The sequence below is a fragment of the Littorina saxatilis genome, linkage group LG9, assembly GCF_037325665.1.
Source record: "Littorina saxatilis isolate snail1 linkage group LG9, US_GU_Lsax_2.0, whole genome shotgun sequence".
Taxonomy (NCBI): domain Eukaryota; kingdom Metazoa; phylum Mollusca; class Gastropoda; order Littorinimorpha; family Littorinidae; genus Littorina; species Littorina saxatilis.
Window position 1 is genome coordinate 19,943,007 of NC_090253.1, and position 14,589 is coordinate 19,957,595.

General features: G+C 41.2%; 2 long non-coding RNA genes across 2 annotated transcripts in view; one reads left to right on the top strand and one right to left on the bottom strand.

Moving 5' to 3' along the window:
- LOC138975554 (uncharacterized) overlaps positions 1–14,589 on the top strand; it is a 324,129-nt gene that overhangs the window by 229,259 nt on the left and 80,281 nt on the right. The gene's annotated exons all lie outside the window — the stretch shown is intronic.
- LOC138975548 (uncharacterized) lies at positions 1,411–6,387 on the bottom strand. The gene is made up of 3 exons (XR_011458675.1): positions 5,809–6,387; positions 5,279–5,431; positions 1,411–3,318 (listed from the first exon to the last, which is right to left on the bottom strand). It is a non-coding gene; the product is annotated as an uncharacterized lncRNA (long non-coding RNA).

Here is a 14,589-nt window from a genome sequence, read left to right on the forward strand (position 1 = left end):
GTCGCATGTTTCATTTTAGTAAAAGTTTAGTCCAGAAGCCTATTTTGCGTTAATATTTAGGGTCTGTCGGAATCGGTGAGCCAGAACGTACATTCCCCCTTTCTCTGTATTCCATTCCTTCGATAGTCTCGTCATCTACACTTGCGTGAACAATGCAATTTTGAGTCTGTTTTGCATAAAAGACCTGCGAGATTTGTAGAAGTCAAAACAACAACTTACAGTCCAGCCTCTCAACTTTCGTTCCATGCAATTTGTTTGTCTGTACGTATAGACTGAGGGGTGCCCCGAAATGATTTGTAATCACAACATTCACAGACTTCAAATACGCCATTGAAAACTCGTCCACGTGCGTTTTAGATATACTTGGGTGACTAAAACTGTCGTACCTACCAAAGGCCGCTTCGCGTAAGAAAATGACTACCAGAGTCGCAAGGCTCGGGATTTGTTTTACAAGAAATTTATATTTCGTTGTTCTAGTCCGAATGAATATGAAGATATGGCGAGTTGAAAACGCCGATTCTTTCGCCAGAAACACGTCTGTTTCCACACCGGAAAGAAGGAATGGACTGAGCTACTAGAAGCACGGCGCCGTGCGTACAATCGATCGAATGATGTTATTCACACAATACCATTTGGCGATCTCTAAAAAATCATTTAAAAACGAACTAGTTGACATGTAATGAAACTATTTACTGAAATCAAGAAGTATCTTAGTTCTAGCCGTGCATATGACACACCCTTTCGCGAAAGCACACTGAACCGTGCGTATACGCATTCGCACCCGCAAACCACCAACCCAGGCGGGTTATCCAGATCCAGATTCAGATCCAGATCCAAGGGAAGTAACTCAGTGAGTATAAACATGAGCAAGAACCGCAACCCGAACACACTCGTAACACCTTAAATCATAAATAAAGGGTTCCAGTAACATACCTTTCTTCTTTATTGATTATGAACTTTGGAAGATTAGATGTTGGATCTGTTTTTAAAAAATATTTCCTTGATGTGTTGTACTAAGATCAACCGTCTGCTTGGACATATACTAAAGATCCACTACCTGGCTGCTGTCTGCGGAAAATCGATTAATTCATAGAAAAATATGCCTTTCAGGGAACCAGCTAGCCGGTTGACTGTACATGTGTTTGTGTAGAGGTGTTCTTATTGCATGTTCAAGCCAGGACAGATGGTGACCTGAAACATTTACACATTACATATGTATGCAGGACTGCTACTTTTAAGCTTAGGTGCAAGTGACGAAGTGTGATGATATATTTGTTTGCCTGATTATGGGCATTAAAATAAAACTGCAAAAAGAATACTTACACTTGAGATCTGATTTTGTGTGTGTGTGTGTGCGCATGAGGGTGTGTGTGGGCAATTTGACATACTTGCAGAAGAAACAAACAGAGGTAACTGATAAACTGCATTTATTAACACAAAGATGTAAACAAAGTGAGTTCACACATTTCACAAAAGTAAAACAAGGCAGTCTCACATGCATTCACAATATTTAGTACTCGACTCGCATGAATGGCCAAAGATTATAGGCTGAGAATGCAAGTTCTAATTTGGCACATTTGTACATGTAGCTGCATCCGCTAGACATATATATATCCATCTTACAATAAAAAAAACTACCGTAGTGGTTAGGACATCTGCCTGAAAATCTAGGTCCTAGGTTCGAATCTCTACAGAGGCATTTAATTTTTCCCCTTGGTTGAAATAAAAAATGCTCAATCCAGAGAGAGCAACCGTAAAGTTACCAGGGTAAAAGTAAAGCGTTGAATGCAGCTATGAAGGTCATGCCAGCAGTGTGGGTCAAGATTCAGGCCGCCTTCTATGCACAGAATTCCGTGTAGGATTCTCAGCTCTATCTTTACAAACACATAATCCCCAATAGTCATACAGTGGAACCCCCCTTTTAAGACCCCCTCCATTTTAAGACCTTGTTTTCTCAGACTTTCTGTTCATAACCTCTGTAAATTTTAAATTTTACCTCCATTTTAAGACCCCCTCCTTTTTAAGACCTGATTTTCTCAGATTTTTGGAGGTCTTTAAAAGGGGGGTTCCACTGTAGCTGTAAGACATAATTTTGTTTAAAACTCTTATACCTTTTGGGGGAAATAAATTAATAAGAAAAGACATCACCACACTAAGAAGTCAGGGTGCTGACTTTAGCTATGTGACCAAGTGGAAGGATTTTCTTATCCCATGCAAAAAGCCTGATGAAGGTCTGACACAGTGAGGTGAAGTGTTTTAATGAGGCAGAGCAGGCCTTTAAAAAATAAGTTCACCACATCCAAGTGAAAGACACAATCTTGGCAAACTGTATTACAAAAGCAACATTTCAGCACAACATAAGAATGAATTGAACCATCCAGGATGCACCAGAACGACCCAAAAACAGAATCAATGAAAATCTTAAACAAGATAAAGTACTGACTAGGATTCAAAGGAAGAAAAATTCATGGGGCCCGGTAGCTCAGTTGGTAGAGCACTGGACTTGTGATCGAAAGGTCGCAGGTTCGAATTCGGGCCGGGACGGACACGGGTCAACTTTATGTGCAGACCCAGAGACGGAAGCCATGTCCCACCCCCGTGTCATCACAATGGCACGTAAAAGACCTTGGTCATTCTGCCATAAGTGCAGGTGGCTGAATACACTTAAACACGCAGACACTTGGGTAGCGCGACTCCGTTGCTGCTAGCTTTCCACTGGGAGGAAGCGACCCGAATTTCCCAGCGATGGGACAATAAAGTAATGAAAATGAAAAAAAAATTTCATGTGCATAATGCAGTTAAAAGATCTAAATTCTAATATTGCAAACAAAGTCTATACATGAACACGCATTGACCGAAACATACACACACATCTCCCAAAGCTAAGCCTGTGTGTAAAATACTGCCTGTGAACAACTTAACTTAAAGCACTCAAACAACATAAAAGTCTAAGATAATATCACTTTATGTAGTAAAAACAAACAAACCGCTGTTTGCTGTAAGAAAATATCTGCATACCAAACACTACCTGTATTTAGTTGAATTGACAACTTACATTTATAAGTCAAAATGTACCCTTTGATCCACATCGCACCACACATTATTTGTGTAGAATGTTATTGTTAATGTGTTACATGTTCATTTCACCACAAAGGCAACAGAAAACCTCTGTAAGTGTCAGCATATTCAGATGGACTATATTAAAGCAGTTCTGGTAGCTCCGTCAGCACAGAATGGACTGAATCTGATCATCATCCTCAGCAAAGCCAGGCACCACTCTGCAAGCTGCCTGCACGTCATATCTCAGCACCTCACTTCCTGGAAAATACAGAAAATGTATTACTGAGCACATCCAGACTTTGCTGTGCACTGATGGGGATATGTTTTGGGTATCGAGAAGAGGGTGTGGGGTGCGGGAAGGTAGGTAGGAGGTAATACTTGTTCTTCACAAGATCAGTGGGATGGAGAATGGTGGGGGTGATACTGACAGTGACAACTATGAACTAAACTGTAAACCTTATTCTGTAATATTACAGGTGCCATCATTTCTTCCTGTGAAAACCATTTATTTCATGGATATAATAGATATATATACTTTCATCATTAAAATTAAAAAGATAATCTTTCATCTTAAAATTAAAAAGACTTCCTCACAAGAACCTTTCTAACGACATGATATCTTGTTATGCTGCTGATGTGAGCGGCTTTTCTGGAATGTGATGGAAAGTTACTATTTTTTTAAATTCAGCATGAGCCTTCATCCCACACACATTCCCTATTTAGCGTTGACACCTTACAGTTTTGTTGAGAAATGTGATGTGAATTCATTCAGAAAATTCTAACTCTGCGCAGGGGCAGTCAGGGTGTTGGATGTAGAAGTAGGTATCCAAGTACACAGGCGGTATTACAATTTACATTGTAACTCTTATTCCATGTAAAAAAAAAAAAACTATAAAAAAACAACTTGCCAGATCTGTGATTGTGAACCAAGGAAAGGACTGACTGTATTTAAAATAATTCCAGTAATGAGTAAATCTTTCATTCTAGCTATTTCATGTTTTACTTTCTTGCATCACAATAGTTCAATGTTCATACAAACAGTATAATGCACTTTATGAGTATAGCGTTGCAACAAACTTTACAGAATACAGAATACAGAATACAGTATTTATTGAGCCAAGTGACATTAAAAAAAACATTTAAAGCACAAGGAATTTAGCGTAGTGTTGGTAAAATCACGCACACACACACACCCACACACTCACTGACACACACACACACACGCCCACACATTCACTGACATACACACACCAACACACACACGCCCACACTACAGCAGTCACGATCACACCATCACACGCAGGGCAGACATGAGGTAAAACAAATGACAATCATCTATTAAAAGAAAAAGTACAAAGAGTGGTCTAAGATGCTGGTGGAAGGGTCTACACAGAATACAATTTTATAATCTAATGCATAGTTAGAACTAGCCCATCCCCTCCACCCACCCACTCATGAATGACTAAAATAATGCAGCTAAAAATATAGAAAAAAATAAAAATCACACATCAAAGTCCCACTCAACCCCCCCCCCCCCCCTCCCCACCACCACCACCACCACCACCACCTAACACTGAGTCACAGGATGTGGTGAGCTCACCGCCAGCAGGATCACCGACTGCGAAGATGGGAAGGAGAGAGAAAATAAAGATATTTGTACCATTATGTATATAAAGTACATCATACCAATTACCATGCACAGTATTACTATGCATCTTCAAATACATGTATGAATAATTTCATCTACAAAACTGTGTACTTGTTATTCAATTTACAAAGAACAAAAGACTGCTGAATGATCTACATCAGTACATGTTTATAGCTTCAGACTACCATCACCAATACCCAATGTTACATATATTTTACCATACAGATTTGACAAGCAAAAGCTGTAAGGCCAAAAAAAAAAATAGGTGTGGTTACGGTAACATAGCCAAAAAAAATAGGGTAGGTAGGTAGGCAATCACTTTTTTTTTTTTTTAACTTTTTTTTCTAATGTGTACAAATTAAACCTACTTGACAGGTAAATAAGTGTGCGACTCGGGCGCTTTCGCTTTCATTGCGTTTTTTGCACTCGTTTTTTTGTGTTTTTTTTGGTTGTTGTTGACAAATGTAATAAAAAGTTATAGGATCGGCCCCTAAAATTAGGGTAGGTCGGGTTACCGTAACCACACCTATTTTTTTTTAGGCCTAAGTGGTAAAGAAATGTGTAACTTACTCTTCAGGAGTAGTCTGTAATGTAAAGCACCACGCCAAGTCATCCTGATATCTCTCCAGTACATGTATGCATCCATGTTTAAAGGTAAACTGTTGGAACTGGAAGACAGGAGCTGTATGAATGATGCACATCATCTCTGGTTTCTCGGGAGGCCTGAAAACAACCATAACAATATTATCATAACTATTAACATGTCTTGAAAATGAAATAAGTACTATTTCAACTTCACTATCAGACGATTCAGGGCAAAATCACTCACTAATTCAGTAATTGTTTTGTTTATTCTTTTACAACCATAGTTCATACACTGATACAGCAGCATTTGATTATGTGCATACAGATTAAAGATCAAGCATTTTCTAAACTTGAGTAAAAAAAAGAACAGAACAAGCACACACTCTGTGACTCACACTCACAGTCACATCCAGTTACTCATTAACACACACATACACAACAGATGAATCTTGCTCAGTTCTACAAAGGCCACGTTTGCTATGGTCATGTCTTGGATTTTAAAAACAATAACTTACCTGCTTGTTGATCCAAACCGATGATTGAAAATCAGTGAGAGTAGTGTAGAACAGTGCGATTCATCGCCAACCTCCCCATTCAAGGCAGACCGTGTCCAAAATCAGCTGTATCATTCACATCCCGATTGAATTCTTTCAGAAGGGCAGTCGGTGTTTCAACTTCTTTGTCGGTATATTTCTCTGGTGGACGTGTTGAACTGCCAAATATTAGATTGTTTTCAATAATATCAGTCACGACGGCCGCCATGTTTTTTGTCATCAATACTATTCATGTACTCCACTAAGGAAGAGCGTTTTATTGTGTCTTAAAACCGACTTCTCGGGAAAGTGATCAATCGAATTTTATGGTCCACAAAAACTTGCTTCATATTTTATTTAAGGGCTACTTTTATTTGCCTTTATTTTTATGGCGCACATTTTGTGCCCCACATTTTGTTTTGGCCTTCATTTTGTGGTCCACAAACTGGAAATGTGTCCCACAAATTTGTGGGCTTATTTTTGTGGTCCACAAACTGGAAATGTGCCCCACAAATTTGTGGGCTTATTTGTTGGATTAATGACATCGAATGCCAAGGATAGCAGTTCTTGGTGGCGGTAGTGGTGGTGACAATGGTTGTTGATTTTGTGTTGGCGCCAGTTTTGTTGAGTTTGTCGTCGTTGCCGTCCATCGTGTACGTTTGTAATCGAGTGTCGATGTGCCACATGCAGGCCTAGACACACACACACACACACACACACACACACACACACACACACACACACACACACACACACACATACACACACACAAACACACACACACACACACACACACGCACGTACGCACACACAAACACACACGCACACGTGACACACATACACACACAAACACACGCACACACAAACACACAAACTCACACACACTAACACACACACACCCACACTCACACACACATACACACTTGTGATGACAAATACACTCCTGATTGAAAGTAAACCAGAAAATTAAATATCCCCAACTTAAGAGACCAGTTCATCAGACATTACAAAAAACAAGAAATTCCTCCGAGGTAGGAAAAACACCCCCGTTGGTCAAAGGGAAATAACCATTCTCACTGCCACCAACTGAGAAGGTTATTTCCCTTTGACCATTAATATCTCCCTATATAAGTCCTTGTAGAATCTTAATCCACCAATAACTCCCTAACCGTGTGTTTGACTGGTCCCAATTTTTGTAAGGACCGTCTCAGGAATGTATAGAACCTGTTCACCAAGTTTGGTGACGATCGGTCCGTTCATTCTTGAGATCTATATGCGAACACAAACAAACAAACAAACACATGGAGCGAATCCTATACACACCCCTATACCGGGGGTGTAAAAACACACACAAGAGTGTACTCAGCTTTCTCGGCCGCGTAAGCCGTCTTCTCATGGAAACCACTTCACAGATCTCTCCAGGGGCGAGGTGCACGAAGCGAATTGCATGGTCGCACCTAACATGTCTGATTAGTTGAAATTACAAAAAAATCTTAATTTCAACCGAACCTTCTTCTTCTTCTTCTTCTTCTTCATTCATGGGCTGAAACTCCCAGATTCACTCATGATTTTACACGAGTGGGTTTTTACATGTTTGGCCGTTTTTACCCTGCCGTTCAGGCAGCTATACGCCGCTTTCGGGGGACCAACCAAACCGAGCCCCACGGCTGTGTGCCACACAGTTTCGCTTCGCACACCTCAGCCCTAAGAGCACCCTTTCCCTTGGACATATACACAGAATCAACGACGTGGTTCCTTTCTCCACAGAATAGACTTTTTTCTGGGGGGGGGGGGGGGGGGGCTGAATTAATTCGACAGATTTACACAGGCGCCAATGATAACTAAATCAGTATCAATTAAAAACACGAACGGTAGGTTATTGGAACGTTGAATTTATTATATTATTATATCAAGTCTTATATCGCGCGCGTATCTCCAGACTCGGACTCAAGGCGCAGGGATCTATTTATGCCGTGTGAGATGGAATTTTTTACACAATACATCACGCATTCACATCGACCAGCAGATCGCAGCCATTTCGGCGCATATCCTACTTTTCACGGCCTATTATTCCTAGTCACACGGGTATTTTGGTGGACATTTTTTATCTATGCCTATACAATTTTGCCAGGAAAGACCGTTTTGTCAATCGTGGGATCTTTAACGTGCACACCCCAATGTAGTGTACACGAAGGGACCTCGGTTTTTCGTCTCATCCGAAAGACTAGCACTTGAACCCACCACCTTGGTTAGGAAAGGGGGGAGAAAATTGCTAACGCCCTGACCCAGGGTCGAACTCGCAACCTCTCGCTTCCGAGCGCAAGTGCGTTACCACTCGGCCACCCAGTCCTCAATTTATGGCAAAAGAACACGTGACATCCCCTAGACAAGACAAGACATCTTTATTATCGAGGGTAATAGATAAGCAAGAATATATGCTTATTTGACATCCACCCCTCGCCCTAAGACAGGGTCAACTAGAACAGAAATAATATAATCAAAGAAATATCAGAGCAAACTTTACATATTATAACTGTATTATATTAACACTAGAACTTCGAGAACTTTTGAACGCTTGCAAGTTCGTGAACTCGACCGATGAGGCGTTGGCCGTTGAAACATTCTGGAGTGTATGACCTCAATCAGTTGGGTTTTTTTAAAGTCAGTACTTTTCATCATTTTATCGCACGTGCCTAATCCCCCCCCCCCCCCCCCCTTGTCATTATCATCGTTGTCGCTGGCGGTGGCTGCATCACATACGCACACACATACGCACGTACACACGCACGCACGAACACAGTCATGCACTGACGCACACACACACACACACACACACACACACACACACACACACACACACACACACAGACTCAATGCAAAGCCCCGTGTGCATGTCAAAATCCGAAAGGTCACTTCAACAGTCAAACCGAAACATATTTCCTATGGCCACCAAAAAAAACCGGGAAACGATTCCGGAGAAGTAATGAAAATGTTAAACTCGATATAAAAGAAAAATCGGAAGAATTAAGTGGGGACATTGAACTGGGTATAAGAAGGGTATGTTTAGAGTAAAGAGTATAATATATCAGGAGAGAGTACATATAAAGAGAGAGATTATGAAGAGGATAAAATCTCATTGATGACTAAGAGATTGCAACGTCGCATATCAACGTCGCTCTGTCAAACCATCGACTCCTGGGTGTAGGGAGGGCCCTTCTGCTGGTGAGATCGAGTCTTCGAGTTTAGTGGGTGAGTTTTTGTCTGTGTGTGTCGGCGTATCTGTCTCTGTGTTTGTCTGTCTGTCTGTCTGTCTGTCTGTCTGTCTCTGTCTCTGTCTGTCTCTGTCTCTCTCTCTCTCTCTCTCTCTCTCTCTCTCTCTCTCTCTCTCTCTCTCTCTCTCTCTCTCTCTCTCTTGCTTGACAACTTAATTTATTTTATTTTTAGTTGGATAGTGAGTGTATATAATTATGTGTTTGCAATCTTTGGTTTTGTTCTTGAATGTATTGTTTGTGTATGTCTGTTTATATGTCAGTGTACGTGTCTGTCTTCTTGTCTGGGGGAGGGGGGGGGTGACGCTGAGCGAGAGAGGCATGTGCGCTTCAGGAAGGGAGACGATTTGAGTTGTTAAATGGAAAATGTCTTCGTCTTTATTTTCCATCAGTAGCTTACCTTCGAGCTAATTACGCATTTTCGTCAAAACGCTAGAGTAAAGAGTATAATATATCAGGAGAGAGTACATATAAAGAGAGAGATTATGAAGAGGATAAAATCTCATTGATGACTAAGAGATTGCAACGTCGCATATCTACGTCGCTCAGTCCTGGGTGTAAGGAGGGCCCTTCTGCTGGTGAGATCGAGTCTTCGAGTTTAGTGGGTGAGTTTTTGTCTGTGTGTGTCGGCGTATCTGTCTCTGTGTTTATCTGTCTCTGTGTCTGTCTGTCTGTCTGTCTGTATGTCTGTCTCTCTGTCTCTCTCTCTCTCTCTGTCTCTCTGTCACTGTCTCTGTCTCTCTCTGTCTCTCCGCTGTCTCTCTTTCTCTCTCTCTCTCTCTCTCTCTCACTGTCTCTGTCTCTCTCTTTTTTTTATGCTTCTTTTTTTTGTTTTTGCTATGCTTCTTCTTCTGCTTTAATATTATGCACTGGTTAGTTAATTCCCTCTTGGGCGAGGGCTGGATGAAAAAAGATCTTTGCTGTATCTACTCCATTACCCTCGAAAAATAAAGTTGGTTCGTTCGTTCGTTCGTTCTCTCTCTCTCTCTCTCTCTCTCTCTCTCTCTCTCTCTCTCTCTCTCTCTCTCTCTCTCTCTCTCTCTCTCTCTCTCTCTCTCTCTCTCTCTCTCTCTCTCTCTCTCTCTCTGTTTCTGTCTCTGTCTGTCTGTCTGTCTGTCTGTCTGTCTGTCTGTCTCTGTCTCTGTCTGTCTGTCTCTCTCTCTCTCTCTCTCTCTCTCTCTCTCTCTCTCTCTCTTGCTTGCTTGACAACTTAATTTATTTTATTTTTAGTTGGATAATGAGTGTATATAATTATGTGTTTGCAATCTTTGGTTTTGTTCTTGAATGTATTGTTTGTGTATGTCTGTTGATATGTCAGTGTATGCGTCTGTCTTCGTGTCTGGGGGAGGGGGGTTTGGGTGACGCTGAGCGAGAGAGGCATGTGCGCTTCAGGAAGGGAGACGATTTGAGTCGTTAAATGGATAATGTCTTCGTCTTTATTTTCCATCAGTAGCTTACCTTCGAGCTAATTACGCATTTTCGGCAAAACGCTGCCGATTTCACGTAATGGGCAGCGTGTTGCCGATTACGCGAAATGGGCAAAAATGTTGCCGATTCCGCGAAATCGGCAAGTACGTGAATTCAGCACGACATAATTATATACCACTCAAAATAATTCAAGGGCCACTTTGACAATCATGCACCAGGAGCAAAGTATTTGGAGTTCGACATTGAAGTTTTGTAAAGTATTAATTAAATCTGTTTTGCTGATGTGGCATATGTGAAAGCGTCCAAAAAGATATGGAATGAGCAACTAACATCCGGTGAACGAGGGTACCCTCTTTTTCAAAATTCAGGACCAGCTCCAGATGGGGCCTAAAAAAAAAAATAGGTGTATGACCTACCCTATTTTTAGGGGCCGATCCTATAACTTTTTATTACATTTGTCAACAAAACAAACAAAAAAAACGAGTGCAAAAAACGCAATGAGAGCGAAAGCGCCCGTGTCGCACACTTATTTCCCTGTCAAGTAGGTTTAATTTGTACACATTAGAAAAACAAGTTTAAAAAAAAAAGTGATTGCCTACCTACCTACCCTATTTTTTTGGGCTATGTTACCGTAACCACACCTATTTTGTTTTGTTTTTTTGGCCTGGTCAAAAACGCCTCTCGCACTTGATCAATTGAAGGATTGTTCTTTCGAAGACTTGACTAAATTGTGTGTGAGTTTGTCTAGCTGTGCTGAGCAAACAGCTCGCAAGGTAATTGTTCTATCTCACAGCAATGTCAAGAAATTGCGCTTGGGACATGCACCCGGTCTTCCGTCGAGATGTGACACAGTGAGCCATGACTGACTTTCAACGAATTTGTTTGGCTATCTGATTCCTCGTCAAGTGAATAAGTGGCTGTTTATCATGCCACATAAGCAGGGATGGCCAAATCTCAAAATGTTAAATCGCCAGCCGGGCGAGTAACTTCAAGAAAGTCACTAGCCCGCCAGAAATGTCGCTGGCCCGGTACGGTAGATACCCCAGTTGATCTGCAGTGTTTATATTGCGTTAAAAATCGATTTTACAACCAAAAGGGTTGCATTTGACCAGAATTTTGATTGGCCAGCCGGGCGAGTTGCCAGGCGGTTTCTACTAGCCCGGCGGGTGTTTTACTCACCCCGATCGGGCGGACGATTTGGCCATCCCTGTGTAAGCCAGCCAGAGAATTTTTGGGAGAGGAGTTTGTGTGACAGACACCCATAGCCGATTATTAACCAGCTGATCAGCAACAGTAATTATACTGCCTTGTTGCGAACTGTGCAGTTAAAGGGCAATATCAATGAATTTGATGATGAGCGTGGTCCTCATACGGTTGCAGTAGAAACTCGGGGTCAACACTGCTAAAATGTAACAAATGCGGTCTTAGCTGTCATATATAGCAATTTTTGTGTGATAAAAGCTTTGGCTGTGGACAGAAACGAGTCCGTTTTAGGCGGCAAATTTAGAGTGAACGCTGCCAAAAGTGAAAAACGAGTCGCGTGAGGCGAAATTACTACATTTAGTCAAGCTGTGGAACTCACAGAATGAAACTGAACGTGGTCCGCCGCTAGTGCAAAAGGCAGTGAAAGTGACGAGCCTGTTTGGCGCGGTAGCTATTGCGCTGTGCTTCATAGCACGCTTTACTGTACCTCTCTTCGTTTTAACTTTCTGAGCGTGTTTTTAATCCAAACATATCATATCTATATGTTTTTGGAATCAGGAACCGACAAGGAATAAGATGAAATAGTTTTTAAAACGATTTCGGAAATTTAATTTTGATCATAATTTTTATATTTTTAATTTTCAGAGCTTGTTTTTAATCCAAATATAACATATGTATATGTTTTTGGAATCAGAAAATGACGAACAATAAGATGAAATTGTTTTTGGATCGTTTAATAAAAAAATAATTTTAATTACAAGTTTCCGATTTGTAATGACCAAACTCACTCATTAGTTTTTAAGCCACCAAGCTGAAATGCTTTACCAAACCCCGGCCCGGCCTTCGTCGAAAATTGCTTTGCCAAAATTTCAATCAATTTAATTGAAAAATGAGGGTGTGACAGTGCCGCCTCAACTTTTACAAAAAGCCGGATATGACGTCATCAAAGGTATTTATTGAATAAATGGAAAAAAAAACGTCCGGGGATATCATCCCCAGGAACTCTCATGTCAAATTTCATAAAGATCGGCCCATTTGTTTAGTCTGAATCGCTCTACACACACACACAGAGACAGACAGACAGACAGACAGACACACACACACACACACACACACACACACACACACACACACACACACACACATACACACACACACACACCACATCACACACACACACACACCATGTTAAAACATTTAGTCAAAACTTGACTAAATGTAAAAAGAGAAAAAGCCTAACGGTTTTGATATTTGTGTTTCTGCAACTGTTTCGACATGTGCAAGTTATCCAGAGAGGGTGAATACAGCGAATAAAACTTTTTTGAGCGCTCTAGCGCCGTTGGTTTGTCAGAACAGGAGGTGGTCCATATTAGGAGCCGGTCCATATTAGGAGCCTTTCCCCTAGGCCTACCTTTGGTCAGGCGTCAATCCCCGATGAAGACCTCGAAGTTTCAAATGGAAGCATGTTAATGTGTAATTAAGCACCAGTGGATATTTGATGCTACTTTACCTTTGTCGCTGATCTGCATTTGAAACAAGTACATGACAAATGTCGCCAATGTTTTTACAGAGTGACGTTAGTTCGAAAAGAATTTTTTTTTTTTAATTAAGCAAGGCATCACAGAGGTAGCTCTTAAATTGTTTTGAACAATATACATCTCTCACAATTCTCAAGCAACAGCGTGAAAATCTGGATCACAAATTTCAATAATCCATCCATGCATCACCTCAGTAACCTTACGTTGGCCCCGTCAAGGGCGAGAACTTAGGTCAAGGAAGGTGATATCCGAACCAGTGCCTTCCCTTTGCACAGCCTGGTCCTACTCCTGAGTTCACACATGCGTGACAGTCTTCCGTGTGCCCTCCGGTTTTATCAGATTCGCTTCATTGATTTCAAAGCTGGGGATGGAAAAGGTGGTGACCAGTACAATGTCCAAGCGACCTCCGAGTATTTAATTAATTAAAGACGCCGTGACCGTGTCACCATCAAGGCGGTGACGATTCGTTATGGGCAGAATATACCTGCGCAGTTCCAGCGGCACAGACGACGCACTGCCTATTATTTATGCTGCGATAGGGATAATGACGGGTACTTGGCCTGTTTTCCTTTCAAGCAACGTGTAGCGGGCTGGGATAATCTGCAGTGGGTCGTCGGTCCTGCCGAAGTTACATATGTGAGCGGAGCCCCTAATAATCCTCTGTTCAAAATACTCATCTGAGCTTACGGTGATTTATTTATAATTTTTAGAGTGACTGTTAAAGGTGGTCGTCTACATTTTTGCTTTTTTCAATAATATTATGGTTAGATTTCGCTAAAAAGTTATGTCAGATGATGAATGAACCATGGGGAAAAAAGTTATAGAAAAAAAACTATATGTAAAAAAAGATTTTATTTTTGGGTAGCGTGACTCACGCTTCCAATATTTTGTTTTCTGTTTGCTGAGAACATGTGCTTTTCCTAAAAATACTGACCAATCAAATTCATGTCACTATGCTTATAGCCACGCCCAAACAAATGCAGCAACAGTTTGACACTGGAGCGCTGTTCTCGCTTTTTTTTAAACGCACGAAATGCACGGGATTTGAGAGGAGTTTTGCGCTTGGCATTTTCCAAATAAGGATATCCTACTATGAGTACTACGCTGGAATACTACAATGAATTTTCAAACGGCTACACCATCTTGAACACGCGGCCAGCCAGTTGTACTGGCCGCGTGTTCAAGATGACGGCTACACTGGCTTCGTCTTTCCTGATCGAAAGGGGGTGTATTGTTGATATTTGTAGATAATAGACTCTGCATTTTAATGGTCAAATGGCGATTTCGGTATAAAAATATAGACAAGGACCTTTAAAACACACTTG